General features: G+C 37.3%; 1 protein-coding gene across 2 annotated transcripts in view; it reads left to right on the top strand.

Moving 5' to 3' along the window:
* LOC107654834 (mitochondrial peptide methionine sulfoxide reductase-like) overlaps positions 1-15452 on the top strand; it is a 46784-nt gene that overhangs the window by 4211 nt on the left and 27121 nt on the right. The window contains exon 1 of one of the 2 annotated variants that reach the window (XM_016442089.1): positions 15300-15368. The exons of the other annotated variant lie outside the window; for it this stretch is intronic. The gene's annotated coding sequence lies outside the window, so the exon portion shown is untranslated. Of the gene's footprint in view, positions 1-15299; positions 15369-15452 lie in introns of those variants that run through there. 2 annotated transcript variants of the gene reach the window in all.

Consider the following 15452-nt stretch of genomic DNA (forward strand, 5'->3'; position numbering starts at 1 on the left):
GGAGGCAACCCAATATGCTCCCCTGACACGCACGCACACACGCTGAGACGATACATCATGCATGATATAACACGAGCCGCTACTTCGCTAATGTGCAATATCACTGTGAACCAGTGGGACGGGAGCTTAAAATGCAAAAGAAATTTTCGTTTTAAATCATTTTTTCTTAGTTCGTCCGCATCACACTTGATAGTGTTAAAACTGGAAGTGTTTCAAAGCGTGAAACCCCAGTGAACTAGCTGTACAGAAGAGATCAATACTGTTTAGTCTTAGATTTTGAACAGCATTTGAACTATATCTGACATTTAAATCAATTCTATGCTTCAGCATTTTCTGGTGCAGAGGACTGCAAGAACGTTCTGTTCTTTGAGAAAAAGTTATTTTAAAATGTTATGCAAAATATGCATGGCTATTTAATAAACCTTTTTTCACAATTTTTTATGAAGAAAAATAATATGAGTTAATGTCATTAAAATACTTAATAATATATATGGAGTGTAATAATTATATTAACTATATTCGTATAAATATTTACATTTTTTTATAATGATGAATGAATTAAACATCACCACACAATGATAGACAGAATGCCATTTTTTAATGGAGCTAAAACATAAAAGAGAATATTCTACAACTTAAAAACGAAGTCTTAAAAACTGTGTGTTTGTGTGTAGCATGCTGAATATGTCTCCTTGCTCTATTTATGTCTTTGTCAATGCGTGTATATTCCTGCATGAGATCATTATTGTATATTTTTGCATTTTATGTGTGTATGCCCCAGGCAAATCAAACAGAAATGAAGTGTATGTAAATGGAAGAGATTAGGGCCAGTGTGTGTGTGTGTGTCAGTACTAGCCTAGCCTGCATTCCTCCTAGCAATAGCGTCCTCTGAGTGCACTTTAATCTGTAATCTGACAGATTAGCAAATAGGAGCGTTTGAGCTGGATTATCGCCTCATTACAAATGATGAGCATCCCAGGACCTGCTCCTTGTGTGTGTGTGTGTGTGTGTGTGTGTGTGTGTGTGTGCGCGTGCGCGTGCGTATGTGTTAGCATATTTTGTATTCTTTGTGTTTTGTGTCTGTGCAGTTGTGTGCTTTTAAATACACTTCCATGATGTGGAATCATGATGTGGGTGTTTCTTTAAAAGTGACACCACATTCATTGCGTTTTGTTCCAATTTTAATATTAAATGGTTAAACAAACGCTACAGTTTTTCTGAATCGAATTCATCACATTTTTAAAAATTATGTTTTTAAATATTTTTGTAATATAATTTTTTTTTTCTGTCCTGTATGTAAAAAGGACCAATTTTCAGGCTTTGTTGAAAGATTCATTTATTTTTATTTATTTTAATCCCAGAATTCATATTTTTTATGTCAGCATCAGATTAAAATTTTCATCAAAAAATAAATAAACAAAAACAAAGCATCCAGATGTTCTGTTGAAGCGGTCGGTCTTTGCGCTGCATCATTTTAAAGAGGTCACATAACAGATGGGTCGCTAAAACGTCCTCACTGACGAGCCAAAATGGGACATTTACAAGATTACAAAGACTAAAGCTAAATGAGTTTAAAACCTAAACCTGCAGTATTTAAGGGTGAAAGATCATTATTTTAAACTAATGCAAGCTACAGTGTGCAAATGGGAAGAAAGCAAAGCGGTGCACAGTTGCACACTCAGGTGTGTGTTGTTTCTTCGTTTTTTTTTATTTTTATGGTATATGGGTATAATGCTGAGTTGGCCATTATATGTGTGTCTCAGGAGTGTATGTTTGCCTATGGGCTATGCACAAATGTGTATGTGAGCGAGCACTGATGCATGTGTGTCTGTGCAGAATGCTTGGTAGGTTGTTTGGTAAATCCGGCAGCATGTGCTATTGTGTTCGCCGCTACACTAACATGCATACACATGCATATATAAAAGTGAAATGCACAGACAAATGTGACAAAAAATACAATTTGTTGTTAAATCAACACATAGACAACACAAAAAGGATAGTTCACCTGAAAATGAAATTCTTGCCACTATTTATTCACCCTCATGTTGTTCCGAACCTGTATGAATTTCATTCTGCTGTGGAACACAAAATATATTGTAAAGAATGTTGCAACTGTTTTTCAAAAGGCTTTTTTTTTTTCTTCAAAATATCTGCAAAAAAGTAACATTTTGTTGTTAAATCAACACATAGACAACACTTTAAAGGGATAGATCCCCTAAAAATGGCGTCATTTATTCACGCTCATGTTGTTCTTCTGCGAACCACAAAAAAAGATATTTTGAAGAATGTTGCAACTGTTTTTTGAAAGGCATTTTCCAAAATATCTAAAACTAAAAGTACAGTTTGTTGTTAAATCAACACATAGACAACAATTTAAAGGGATAGTTCACCTAAAAATTCTAATTCTGTTGCTATTCATTCACCTTCATGTTATTCCAAACCTAAATGGCTTTATAACCTATTTATAACCTACTTTATAACCTATGAGCAGGGCTCGAAATTAACTTTTTTACTTGGTAGCACTGGTGCTCCCAACTTCAAAAAGTTAGGAGCACCAGCAAAAATGTAGGAGCACTCACCAAAAATTTAGGAGCACCACAACTACAAATTATATATTAACAGATTTTATCCTTACATTCTTAAACAACAATTACGAAATATGTAGATTCGGTGGCGAGCGCTGTTACCTGCAAACTCAGTCCCACAGGCTTTACAGTGAACGCAGTGCATAGAACCATTTTCATAGCGGAGCCACTAGAAGTCTTTCAACCACTCTCTCCGAAAACTGTACGCCTTCTATTCGGCTGGTGGATCAACATTCACCACATGATCGCTATCACCAGCACCATTATTTGTAACTTTAGGTGGTTCACAAAAGAAATCTGTCAGTGTTTCTTTTTTATTTTCTCTCTTCTTCAGCCTTTTTCATTCCCCGCGGTAGTTAGCTCCCTGTCACCTGACAGCGGAAAGCAGTGACTGAGTGATTGACAGCTAATATTAACCAATCTAAAATCTGCATTAAAGTTAAAAATGTAAAGATGAAGTTTAATTTTGTTATGTAGCCTAACGTTTCATAGAACGGCAGACAGGTCACCGTATCAACACTCAGAAGGCACATACTCTGAACGTTTTTAGAGAAATGAAAACGGGTCGCACGACAACAATTATATGCACTCGCACAAATGCTCCCAAATATATTTTGAGGTCGCACAGATTAAATTTCGGGAGCATATGCGACCAAAATGGTCGCAATTTCGAGCCTTGTATGAGATATTTTTTTTAAATGTTGCAACTGCTTTTCAAATGGAATTTTACAAAAACTCTTCCTTTGTGTTCCTTAGAAGAAAAAAGTCACGGTCCAAAAGTACCGTTTTGGAATGACGGGATGGTTAGAATTTTTTTTTGTGTGTGTACTGTGCCTTTAACACAATAACTAGTATATAACAAGCAGATGATGGTCAGTTAGTTCCTCTAATCCTATGTGTAAATATTATCCCACTGAGTGTAAAAGGGACAGCACTGCAGTTTTAATTTATCATAAAGTACATGTATTTAGCACTAAAGCTCATATTGGAATACAGTACAGAATATGATGCTAGTTATGGCAGTGCACAGTGCAGTCTCCAGAGTACAGCTGAAAACATGAGCTCTCGGTCATGAGCGCTTCATTGTGGATGGATCGATGCCCTGCTCTCCCCCTGGGTCACTGGTGTCCTCCAGTGCCCTTAATATTAGTGGCAATTTCATTAGCTCTGACCACATCGCTCTGATAGAGAGGGCAGCAGGGTTTTGGGGTTTGCTGATTTAATTTTTTTTAATTAAAATGACATCTACTGGTGTCCCATTTTACATTTCTTTCATACCTCAGATGATTATTCGTTCTCTTTGTAGTCGAAGCTCTGAAATACTGCATTTTAAATGGGATATAGCGTCTTCGAATGCTTCTTGAAATAATGATGCTCCTAGACCCTACAACATGACTAATTCCAAAAAAAAAAGGATGGGAACTTCTCTTTCTATCTCTGTTTCTCCCTCCCTCCCTTTTTTCTCAGTACGCCCCAGTAGTCAGCCCAGCAACAGCACACAGAAGCTCCCAAAAGCAACCCCCTTCTCGCCGCCTCTGCATCCAGTGACCCAGTTTCCACGCCCTCTCTAACGGCGCTTTTCCACTGCATGGTACGGCACGGTACGGCTCGGTACGGTTCACTCTTGGGGGGTTTTCCACTGGGTACAGTACCTGGTACCTGGTACTTTTTTTAGTACCACTTCGGTTGGGGTTCCAAGCGAACCGTACCGTTACCAAAACGTGACGTGTAAACTCTGCTGATCACGGATTGGCCGGAGAGAATCGTCAGAGCCGTACCGAGCCGAGTCGTACCACGCAGTGGAAAAGCGCCATGACCCACTTCTTCGTTTCACACCACTTTAGCGTGCGCATGTGCTTCACAAAATTATGCATCTGTATTCGCTCTGAGGTTCAGAGGCATTTCATCTGTGCGTTTGGTTACGGAAAAATACTGCTGGCAGTATAAAATCCCCCACATTAATAATAAGCGCACAGAGAACTGTGGATTTCTCTCGCTTCTGTATGTAACATCAGTATGTCTGATTATGTTAAAACAGTCCTTCAAGGTCAGCGTTGCCTCCTGACCATCTATAAAAAGGATTTTTGCAATCACAATTATTTTAATCTTCTGCTTTTTTGTGGTTCGTCGTTGGATAAGTGCGTGATTTGTAATTAAAGTACGCCATCAACGGCTGAATTCTTTTCTGATTAATGTATGTGATAATGCTCGTACTGCTGATAATAAGAACATATCAGTGAGACTGTCAGAGGCGGCAACAGGAAGGCAAATCAATTTTGCGGCTTATTTAAGCAGAGAGACGAATGGTAATTTTTAATAATCAGCTACGCTCAGACGGTAAGTCACACATACAAGCAAACTCAGTTTATGAGGATTAATCGGTAAACATTTGTAATATTTAATCACAATGTTTTTCTGTAAAGGCAACTGCTGTCAGACTCTGGAGTTGATTTAGGTTTCATTTAAATGAGCAGTAGGCCATGGTCATCTTTACACATTTTTACTCAAAGGTGCATCGTTTAGAAAATCGTAGAACATGTGCATCTTTAATGAATGCAGTGGCATAAGTGTGTGCACTGCAATAAATGAAAGGCAGTGGGTCAGATTGCCCCTGAATGGCTGGTGACAGGTTACACATAACAGCAATTAATTTTCCTTAGTTAACTTCCACCACCCGTCTCTTTATTTTTATTTCTTTGGTATGTCAGAAAAATATAAATTTACTGTACATCTGGCAGCTAAAAGAGATGTAGCTGTTTACTGCCTTAAATTTCAATATTTTATTTTATTAGGGAAATACAAGCCATTATAGCTGTTTAATATTTTACCCCAGTTTTTACCCGAATATTTTACCCCAGATGTAAATCTTTTTTTTATATATATATTATTTTGATTCCAATAAATCAAGTCTCTCATCAGGTCTCTCTTCAGACTCTGGCCTCTTGCATAATCACAATACAGCAGAGAATACTGCTTCTATTCTCTCTATATTGTTTCTAATCGCTTTCTTCTCTTATTTCTTTTCAATGCATTCACATGATAGTTTTAGACAATCAGTGGTGCCCTGGATTCTGGGATTGAGAGGTGGATTTTGTTTTTATTTTATTTTATTTATTTATTTATTTTTTATTTTTTTTTTAGCAATTTGCATTTTGTTATATTTTATCAATAAAAATTAGTGTGTTTAATATTTATTTTACATTTGATCAATTTATAAATACACACATTTTATAATATATAATGTATTATAAAATGTAAAATGTTTTATTAAAAAAGTTTCATGGTTTCCTCAAACATATTAAGCAGCACAAATGTTGATAATAATAAGAAATGTTTTTGAGCACCAAATCAGCATATTAGAATGATTTCTGAAGGATCATATGACACTGAAGATGAAACAACCCAGCATTTTTTAGAGTGTATAGGCTATGTATGTATGTACTATGTATTGTGCTCGATGTAACAGAGTAAATCATATGAAACTAATATAAATATAAAAGTAAATCATATAAAAATGCTATTGTGAATTTGGCTGTATTATTTTATAAATATTGTTTATGCATATCATGGTATCCTCACAGTACTTCCCATTTTTTCATTGTAAATCTTGTTCACAGGGAAAGCCCTATAGGAGACATTAAAAGCATATACAGTAGCCACAGATTTCTGCACAAGAGCGGGGTGGAAAAGGATGACTATGAGGGAGGCCAGTGGCACGTGTCCAGATTAAACGTAATCCCAGCACAGGATGCCAAACAAGGCTTCAGGTGAGAGAGGAGCCTCCAACGGGACGAGAAATAGGAGGGGGTGGGAGGAAAGACAGGTGGCCAGGAAGACAAGAGAAGAGGGAGAGTGAGGAGGTGTGCGTGGATTTGCCCTAATATAATGATGCCCACTGGAATGGAACTAAAGGACAGATTCAAATGTATAATTGTTATTGCAATACAGTGTTGTGAAATATTATTAAAATTTAAAATAACTTAAATTTAAAATAACTATTACATTGTATATTAATATTTACAAAACAAATTTAAGATATTTTGTAAATATGAATATAGAATGTAATATATTAATATATATATATAATATTTTAATATAAATGTAATTTATTTCTGTGGTGTTAAAAATTTAGCTTTGTCATCACAGGAATAAATTACATTTATATTAAAATAGAAAAGAGTTATTTTAAATTGTTATAATATTTCACAATATTACTGCTTTATACTGTACTTTCGATCAAATAAATGAAGGATTGGTGAGTATAAGAGACTTTAAAAACATAAAAACATTATAAGTAATGTACATTACATATATATTCTTATATATATATATATATATATATATATATATACACTCTTTGCCCTAATATAATGATGCCCACTGGAATGGAACTAAAGGACAGATTCAAATGTATAATTGTTATTGCAATACAGTGTTGTGAAATATTATTAAAATTTAAAATAACTTAAATTTAAAATAACTATTACATTGTATATTAATATTTACAAAACAAATTTAAGATATTTTGTAAATATGAATATAGAATGTAATATATTAATATATATATATAATATTTTAATATAAATGTAATTTATTTCTGTGGTGACCAAGCTGAATTTTCATTCTGATTTGTTGCTCAAGAAACATTTCATAAAATGATCACCAAAATGCTTTTGCTGCTTGATATTTTTCTGGAAACCGTGATCCATTTTTTCAGGATTCTTTGAGAAATAGAAAGTTTAAAAGAACAGTATTTATTAGAAATAAAATATTTGAAATTTACATTTGTAAAAGTGTAAGTCTTTACTGTCACTTTTGATCAATTTAATGTATCCTTACAGAGTAAAAGTAGAAGTTAAATTTCCCTGTCCACTTCCTGTGAAGTGATGAATTAATGCACACTTGTTTCTTATGCTGCTTGAGGTGCCCTTCAGACTGAAAATTCACACCATGCAGTTTGGAATATCACTTATTCTTGCCAAAAACCTTGTGTCTGCTTTATGGGGCACATTTGAGCGATGCAAACATACACAGAGAAAGAAACGTAGTGCAGAGATTGAAACATGTCTCTGTAGTCTGTGCGAACGGGATTATGGGGAAGCTGTAATCTGACCATCCCATGTGGGGTAAGAGTGTCTTACTCGAGGCTGCTCCAGGGGTAAAAACAGCAAGGGTTAAGGGGGAGGGGAGGATGATATCTGCTAACCAGTTAACGAGTTCACCAGCTAATCCTGAAGTGGGATTGGGTGGATGCGGCCCTGGATCGGACACAGCGGTTGCAGTGTGACCTTCACGGACACACTGATAATATATTTCTGAGTGAGTGAGTGGGGAAAGGAAAAAAAGGATTTCTTTAGTGGTGACGCAAAAACGCGATTTATTATTTTAATTAAGCATCTCACTCGAGTGAGACCAGCAAAGCCATAATTATGCTAAAATACCCAACAGTCGACTGCCTCTTTTCTTTCTCATTTTAATCAGAAAGAAATGTGTGTATGCCGTAAGCAGTCAAAACTTAACAAGACTCTTAACTGTGGCATAGATGCCTTCACGAAACAAATCAATGTTTAAAACTAACAAACCTGGTGCCAAAACCACTAGGCCAATCCCTTCAGAAATGGCCTTAATTAATCTCTGATTAACTCATCCTATGAATCCATTTATCACTTGCACTCACCTTTTCTCTCTTTGAATACCTACCTATATCACCTTCTCTCTCTCGTTCTCAACCTACTGTAATCTGTCATTAACAAAATCCCTCCTGCATATTCAGAATCCGGTGATTTGAACCTCTAGCTGGTACAAGCAGCATCTGCCAAGAGCGTAAATGTAAACGATCAGATGTTAATGGCCCTCTAATGGTAACAAGGAGAATGAATAGCTGCACATCTCCCCCCTCGTTCTTTTTGAGAGACCTCGTCTTTTTTTTTTTTTTTTTCAATCCATGAGCCATCTAACAACAGTTTTGTTGCCATTTACAGAAACACCAGTTCAGCATCCCGCCACCCACTCTGAGTTCACAGACCTTAGGAAAAGAATTGCAAATACAAAACCACAGAAAGAGAGATTTCTTGATTGAATGCATAAAGATTAATGCAATCTACAGTATTTTGACATTCCAAAATTCCTATACCTATATATACACATAATCTGACAGGAATCATTTCACCTTTCTCAGTATTTAACCATCAGTATATCTGTTTCACAGCTTCCATGAACCAGTGATTTCCTCCTCGGGTTTTGTTTTAGCACTGCTACTCTTGCCAGCGTGCATTTGGTAATTATATCTCATTTGCAAAGCAATTTCAAAGCCTCTCTTTCTGCCCTCAACACCTCTAGGTGACACCAAACCTACTCCTTTTCTCAGATAAGAGGCTACAATTTTAAAAGTGAAAATAACAAATAACAACTAAACAGCCAGCTTTTTGTCTTTCTTTCATCCGTCTGGTCTGAACATGCATGGTGTAATGTTTATTTACTTTAAAAAACCCGAATGATACCGGGTTTTTTTTTTTAAGCAAATGTTCATAATGCAATGCTTACACAATACATATGGATGGATGTGTGTCTGTCTTTTAAAAATATGGTTGAAATGAACAGAGCTCTGTCGAGGAGTATCTGCAATCCAAACACAGAAAAGAAAGGCCACACTTGCTGACATTACAGCTACGAATCTTAAAGGGGTCATATGATGCGATTTCAAGTTTTCCTTTTTTATTTTAATTTAATTTATTTCCCGCACATACCGCACGGGGGGCTTTTGTGGCAAAGTCACATTAACCTCTGGCTAGTTAATATTCATCTGGAGAAGTCCCCCCCCCCCCCGATAAACGTCAAAATGATAATTGATTAATAAATGATGATATGTATTTTATCTGCTCCATAAATAATTCTAGATAACTTATCTGAATTGTTTAAATGTGTAAATGAGTCCACATAAGTTTGTTTTTCATCAACCGGTCAAAATTTACAGCATGGCATGCAAATTCGGTCCATTTTTGGCCAGACAGAAACTGCACACAGGCTGAATGTAAATATAAGTCTCTGTAAATCCACTCGCTGACAGCAGGTGGCGCTTATAGAAAAACTGAATTACAGCTGTTTCCCGTAAACTCTGTGGCCAAAGCAGTATTGCGATTAAGAACACTTCCTTTAGGTATTACATGGAGCAAAGGTGAAAACAAAATGCCATCGAATTGTTTCTGAAGACAGTCAGAACCTTCAGAGGTACATTCATATAATTAATTAATTCATATATTAATTTGTATAATTCCCTTAGCACTCTTTTAAAACCTCCCAGCTTTTCCGCCCTGTTTTCACTCAAAACAAAACTGCTCTGCTGCTGTGCGCACGTGAGACTGTTACTTAAAACTGTGCTTTATGCTGGACGGTATTTATTTATCGTGAGTTGTTCAAATTGCAGTAATCTAATACGGTTTTAATGATAATTAAAAGATGAAACGGTAATACTAACCGTGAGGAATTTTATCACGATTTATCGTCAAACCGGTAATCGTTACATCCCTAGTGCCTTCAGATATAACCATGACAGTTTTGCTGGCCTGATGCATCTTGGGAGTTCTGGTGCCGTAGTAGTGTCCAGGGGCCCATCTGTGCATTATGTGCATGAAAGCTCCGCCCTGTCACGCATTCCCGGCCCTTCTGTCGAAGCAGCTCACTGTCACGGCATGGTGGAAGCTTCCGGGCCTCTGCATCCATGGGGGGTGGAACAGGGTTTTGGGGAGGATGATCAAACCCTACCTGCTGTTGCCATGCTGGCACAGTTTCGGCCCAGAACAGCCTGAGAAAATGTACTGATGTCATCACCACAGTCACGCCTCTCTATTTAAATGTCTCTATTAGCAGTGTATTTAAATGTGATGTATCCAATATGCATTTCATTAGATGTTGATGTTTTTGTGCTCGCAAATCTCTTTAAAAACTGTTTATTATTTTACTTTTACATTTTTAGTATTGTAGTATGAGAGCAGAGCAGCTTGAGGAATAGCTTGAAATGTAATGGAAAAATACATGTTTAGGATTTTAATTTATTACTTAAATAAAATTTAAGTTAATGGATAATATGGGTAATTTTTGTTATGTTCAGTCTTGTCAGTTGTGTCTGTATCATTAGCATTACTTGTGATTCAAATAGGCCGTATTTGGGGAATTTATTCTTTCATTGTGTGTATATCCTCTGAAATTATGTGCATTCTACCTCATTGCCATTTAGAGAGCAATTTCATCTGACCTTGGAGAAGAAACACGTTCTGTAAAGAGTGACTGGGTGACTGCTATTAGTTTTCCATCACCCTCCACACAGAAGTATTTAGCAGATGCTTTTTATCCAAAGCAACATAGAATACACAAATAGGAGGCTCAGTTCGCTGTTAACAGGCTGTAGTTAAGAGCGTTGCTCAAGGGCACAGTGGTGATGAGTAAAACTGTAATCAAAGTAGCTCTCCAGATACTGAGCTTCCCCTTCCTAACCGTAACTTTTGTGTTAGTAGGCGAGATTCCAAACCTACAATATTCTACTCAACTTTCACTATAAGTCATGAGCTTTCTGTTTTTTTTTAGAACAAATATATTATGGACTCATTCAGGTCTTGCTGAGAAAAGCCATGTTCATCAGTGCACCTGTGAATATTTTTATACACCTATTGTATAAAAACCCATCTTTTTGCTTCATCAAGTAATTCAGAAAGTTGACATTTGTTAGGGTCTGAAAATACTGTTTTTCTACAATTGTATCGGTTAGCTTATGTTTTGTCTCGGGCATCAGAATGCTGGAGGTGTTCCACAGATTACGTGCACTATCTTGCAAACTGTAGCAATGAGGGGGGCTAGCCTTCACCATAGCAACCGGAATTGGTTGCTTGGATACAGGTTTGAATAGAAAGTATGGTATGAATGCATCAGCAGTCGCCTCCAGTGGACATACAGGCACTTGAACTTGTCGGTGACTCCAGTGTCTCAGCTGATTCAAGTTGACCCAGCATGAGGTGGTGTGGTGCATTCCAGGTGTGGTGCATTCCAACAGAAACGGTCTTGAATGTGCATTGTTTAACAAGAATGTGAAGACTGGTTGGTTTAAGACACTTTCATACTGAGATTGCTTTGATTTTTCCTTCATATTCAGAGTCATAAACTCAGCAGGTAGGCCTACACACAGTATAGACCTTTTCTCCACAGTAGAAAAATTTCCACATTTCTCGGTTAGATTGATATGTAATCAGGTGAATCAATATTTCACCTAATAGTTGTGTTTATAATTGATTTAAGTGGGATTACAAATAGTGAAATCATTTCCAATTGGTTAAAAATTTTGCTTCCGATCAGTTTACCAATTCTAGATTCTGTATTGAAGCTTTGGCAACGTTGAGTTGTCCGAATTTGGCAAATAAGATCTGATGGAGTTTGCGTTTCAGAAATTCACCATCCATGTCTTGAATGTTGAATGCAAAGATGGCTAAGGTGCCACAAAGCAAAACAAAGCCCTAGACCCAAAGCCAGTGATATGCATCCAACCAGTCACAATTGATTTATATGTCCATGTTATAGAGGGCAAGTTTTAGAGCCGTGTAATCCTAAAGTCTTAAAAAGTGTTGGCAGCATTGACAGCAGAAACATGTGCTGTAATAGTCCAAGTTAACGTCAGGTCCTTGGGTCATGAGAAAGTTGTTGTGTTGAGGGATTGTGAAGGGTCATTCCAGTGCCATGATGATGGACGGGCAAACTTCCAATTAAATAATAATAATAAAAAAAAGATTAAAAAAAAAAAAACATGCAATACCCTGAGCCCTGAGGAATAGTGTTGCGATTTCTGAAATTTAACAAGGCTATTGCTTTTTCTTCTGTTTGCCGGAACACAATTCACCCCATATTAGGTCCATTTTAGCCAAAGTTTCGGAGAAGAAAAGTCATTTTACCAATCTCGTCGTTCCATAAAAAAGTCCTCTTCTGGTTCTTTTGTGCTTTCCTGCCTTCCTTTGCCTCGCTTTATTTTTTTCCTCTTTTTTTCCTTTTGTCTTCGCTGTCCTTTTTTCGGCGGAGTGGTTGGTAAGGTGTTGTGATGTTGGCGAAGGCGTCTTTTGGCACAGTCACAGGGCACTGTTAAAGGAGGCAGACTGGCACCTCCTGGACCCATGCCAGAGCTCCTCGGGAGAAATACCCACTGCTGTGGTTGGTGTGTGAGAGAGAGATAGATAGAACAGGGAGAGAGAGAGAAAGGCATTATGGGAAGGTGAAGGGAGGAGGTTGGAGAGTGGTAGAGAGAGAAAACACTAGGTTTGTGGTGCCAGAGCTTTTGTGGATGTTGGTTGTGTTGGCGTGTTCTTGGCCGGGTTCACTTTATTCCATTTTGTTTGTTACATTATTTTTTTTTCACTCTTCACTGGATGAGTGGCTGTGTGTTCATCTGCTGCCAAAAGGCACGAAAGAATGAAAGAAAAAAAATGCGTAGCTCCATATTTCCGCCGCTCTAATCTCTTGCGCATCCCTCTCTTTTATTCCTCTGCCAATTCCTGTCTTCATCACTCACTCCAAAATTCATTTATCCTCCATTTCTCACCTTTATTTGGAAAGTGTGTTTTTCTTTTCTTTTCTTTTCAGATCCTCCCTCGCAGAAATTAGAAATGGCATCATTGTGCGCTTGGCTGGCAGGTCAGTGCCAGGTGGTCTGTTCGAACATTGTGAGATTTGGCAAATGTGACTGCAAAGGGATGTGTGTGTGTGTGTATATTTAATGCACAAGTCTTCACCCCGACAAGAATAAAGGAAGCTTTGCTTGTCAAGGTGACAAAACAAGCTGCTCTTTTTATCTTGATTTGGTAGCATGGCTTTTGTCTGCCTGGTTGTCTTTGTCTCTCAGTTGTTTGCTTGTCATCTCATTTCTTTGTGTGTTAAGCAGCGTTCTTTGTTGTGGTCAATGTGCAAAACAGGTTAAAGTTTTGCAAAAGAACCCAAATGCACTTTGTGCTTTAATTCTGACCAGTGTACTCTTCATAGTGCTTGTGAATAATAAAATTCAGTGAGCCAACTAGTTGTCTGACGTCTGGCTAGTGATTTTGGTTTATGTAGGGGTTTTTATTATTTTAGTTATGATATTTTTAGTGGCAGTGCTTTAGTTAGCATGCTGCGTTTAGCTGTTAGCTGCATGGTAATACCCTCTCAGGAACTTACTTTCAAGTTCCTTTTAAAGCACTGCTGTAACAGACAGCATTACATTTTTGTCCATTGTGTCACGCCTTACTCTGCTTTTTTTTACCTAAGCATCTTGTCACAAGTGTTGCATTTTTAAGACACTGGCCTTGCTTTCACCTGGTATTAAGGTGTGATTTCAGTGATCCAATCACAAGTGGTCAGCCGAGGCTTAAACTGTTTTTAACCGTTTCAAATGCGCCTCCTGTAACCAGTGCTGTTTAGATTTCCTTGTGACACTTCCCTCTTATTTCTTCACACTCTACATCACAAATACTGTTGGCTGAACAAATTTATGTTACGGGATTACAAGTGATTGGGAAAGGAAGCAAATTAAATTGATTTAAAAAAGCAGTCTGTGTTTTGTTACAACGGAGCTGATTTGAAACAAATTTGATTCACTTGTTTTTTACAGAAAGTAGTGTGGTCTTTTTGGCTGTTCAGACACAATCGACCACATGAGTGTCTAAGCTATGAAAACCATCCAGTTAAATGCGTTTTCGTCTACCTCAAAACGTTTTAGATGCCTTCTATACTTGTATTTAGTGTAATCTTAATGAAAAATGTAAACAGGGCCTGTTTTAAAATTAAAAATATTCCAACTTTTAAAAATGCTAAATTTTGTTACATTCCATTGTGCTATATCTAGCTGTTTTTGAATGCAAAAATCTATGAATAAAGTATCTGATTGGGGTCATATGAATCCAAAACCAGCCTAATTGTTCTGGAACTCCATTTAGTCGACTAGTGATTTTTTTTTGTACATCCATGCAATCTATTTTTATGTATTCTGAACAAAATGAGAGATGCTTGCCCTTGCAAAATGCTAATGCTAGGTGGATTGCTAGGGTGTTCTGGGTGGTTGCTTACTAACCTAAATCAAAAGAGCCCTTCTCCAAGTTTCTATTGTATTTTATTTTCCAGATATGGCTCAGGTCCCTCCTTCGAGGTTAGTCCATTTATGTCCGTCAGGATAAAATCAGATGTCTAATTGCTTAGGAAAGTAATAGCATACCTCTCCTTAGCAAGGCACAAGATTTGAGGCATCATTCATGTCCAAAGCACAAGCAGTGCAGGATATGTTACGTGCCAAAGTTTAATACTTTGCTACGCTAGGCTAACTTTCATACCAAGCTTTTGCAATTGGTAATGGACAGATTTTCAGTATTAAGGTCATCATAATCGTATATTGTTTAAACTTAATGGAGATTATAGGGGGAATGAGGTGCATATTGCCCTAAATGCACTATTGTGTGTGTTTGTTTTTGGGGCCATGACACATTTCTTCATCCATATGCTAATATTAGTACACTGTGTAAACCACTATCCTTTGCTGCCTGGAGATTTAGGTGGTAAATCACTTCAGACTTCTTAGCTCTAATCCTCCCCACATCTGTGCTCCTTTTCTCTTCCTCTTTACTGCTCTAATTCCAGTATGGCATAGTTGGCCTCATCCATCCAACTCAGGAAACATTTTGTTTGTCCACCCTTTTTCTCCTTTGTGGCCTAATCCACTGCAGGTTGTTCCACAGGGCTTTCAGAGAGCTGATGTCTCCTTCCGATGCATTCGCATCACTCGTGGTTTGTGACCTTCTCTGGATGGTTTAGAGGTGTGTGTGTGTGTGTGTGTGTGTGTGTGTGTGTGTGTGTGTGTGTGTGTGTGTG

This window comes from Sinocyclocheilus anshuiensis, unplaced genomic scaffold (assembly GCF_001515605.1).
Source record: "Sinocyclocheilus anshuiensis isolate Anshui unplaced genomic scaffold, SAMN03320099.WGS_v1.1 scaffold335, whole genome shotgun sequence".
Lineage (NCBI taxonomy): Eukaryota > Metazoa > Chordata > Actinopteri > Cypriniformes > Cyprinidae > Sinocyclocheilus > Sinocyclocheilus anshuiensis.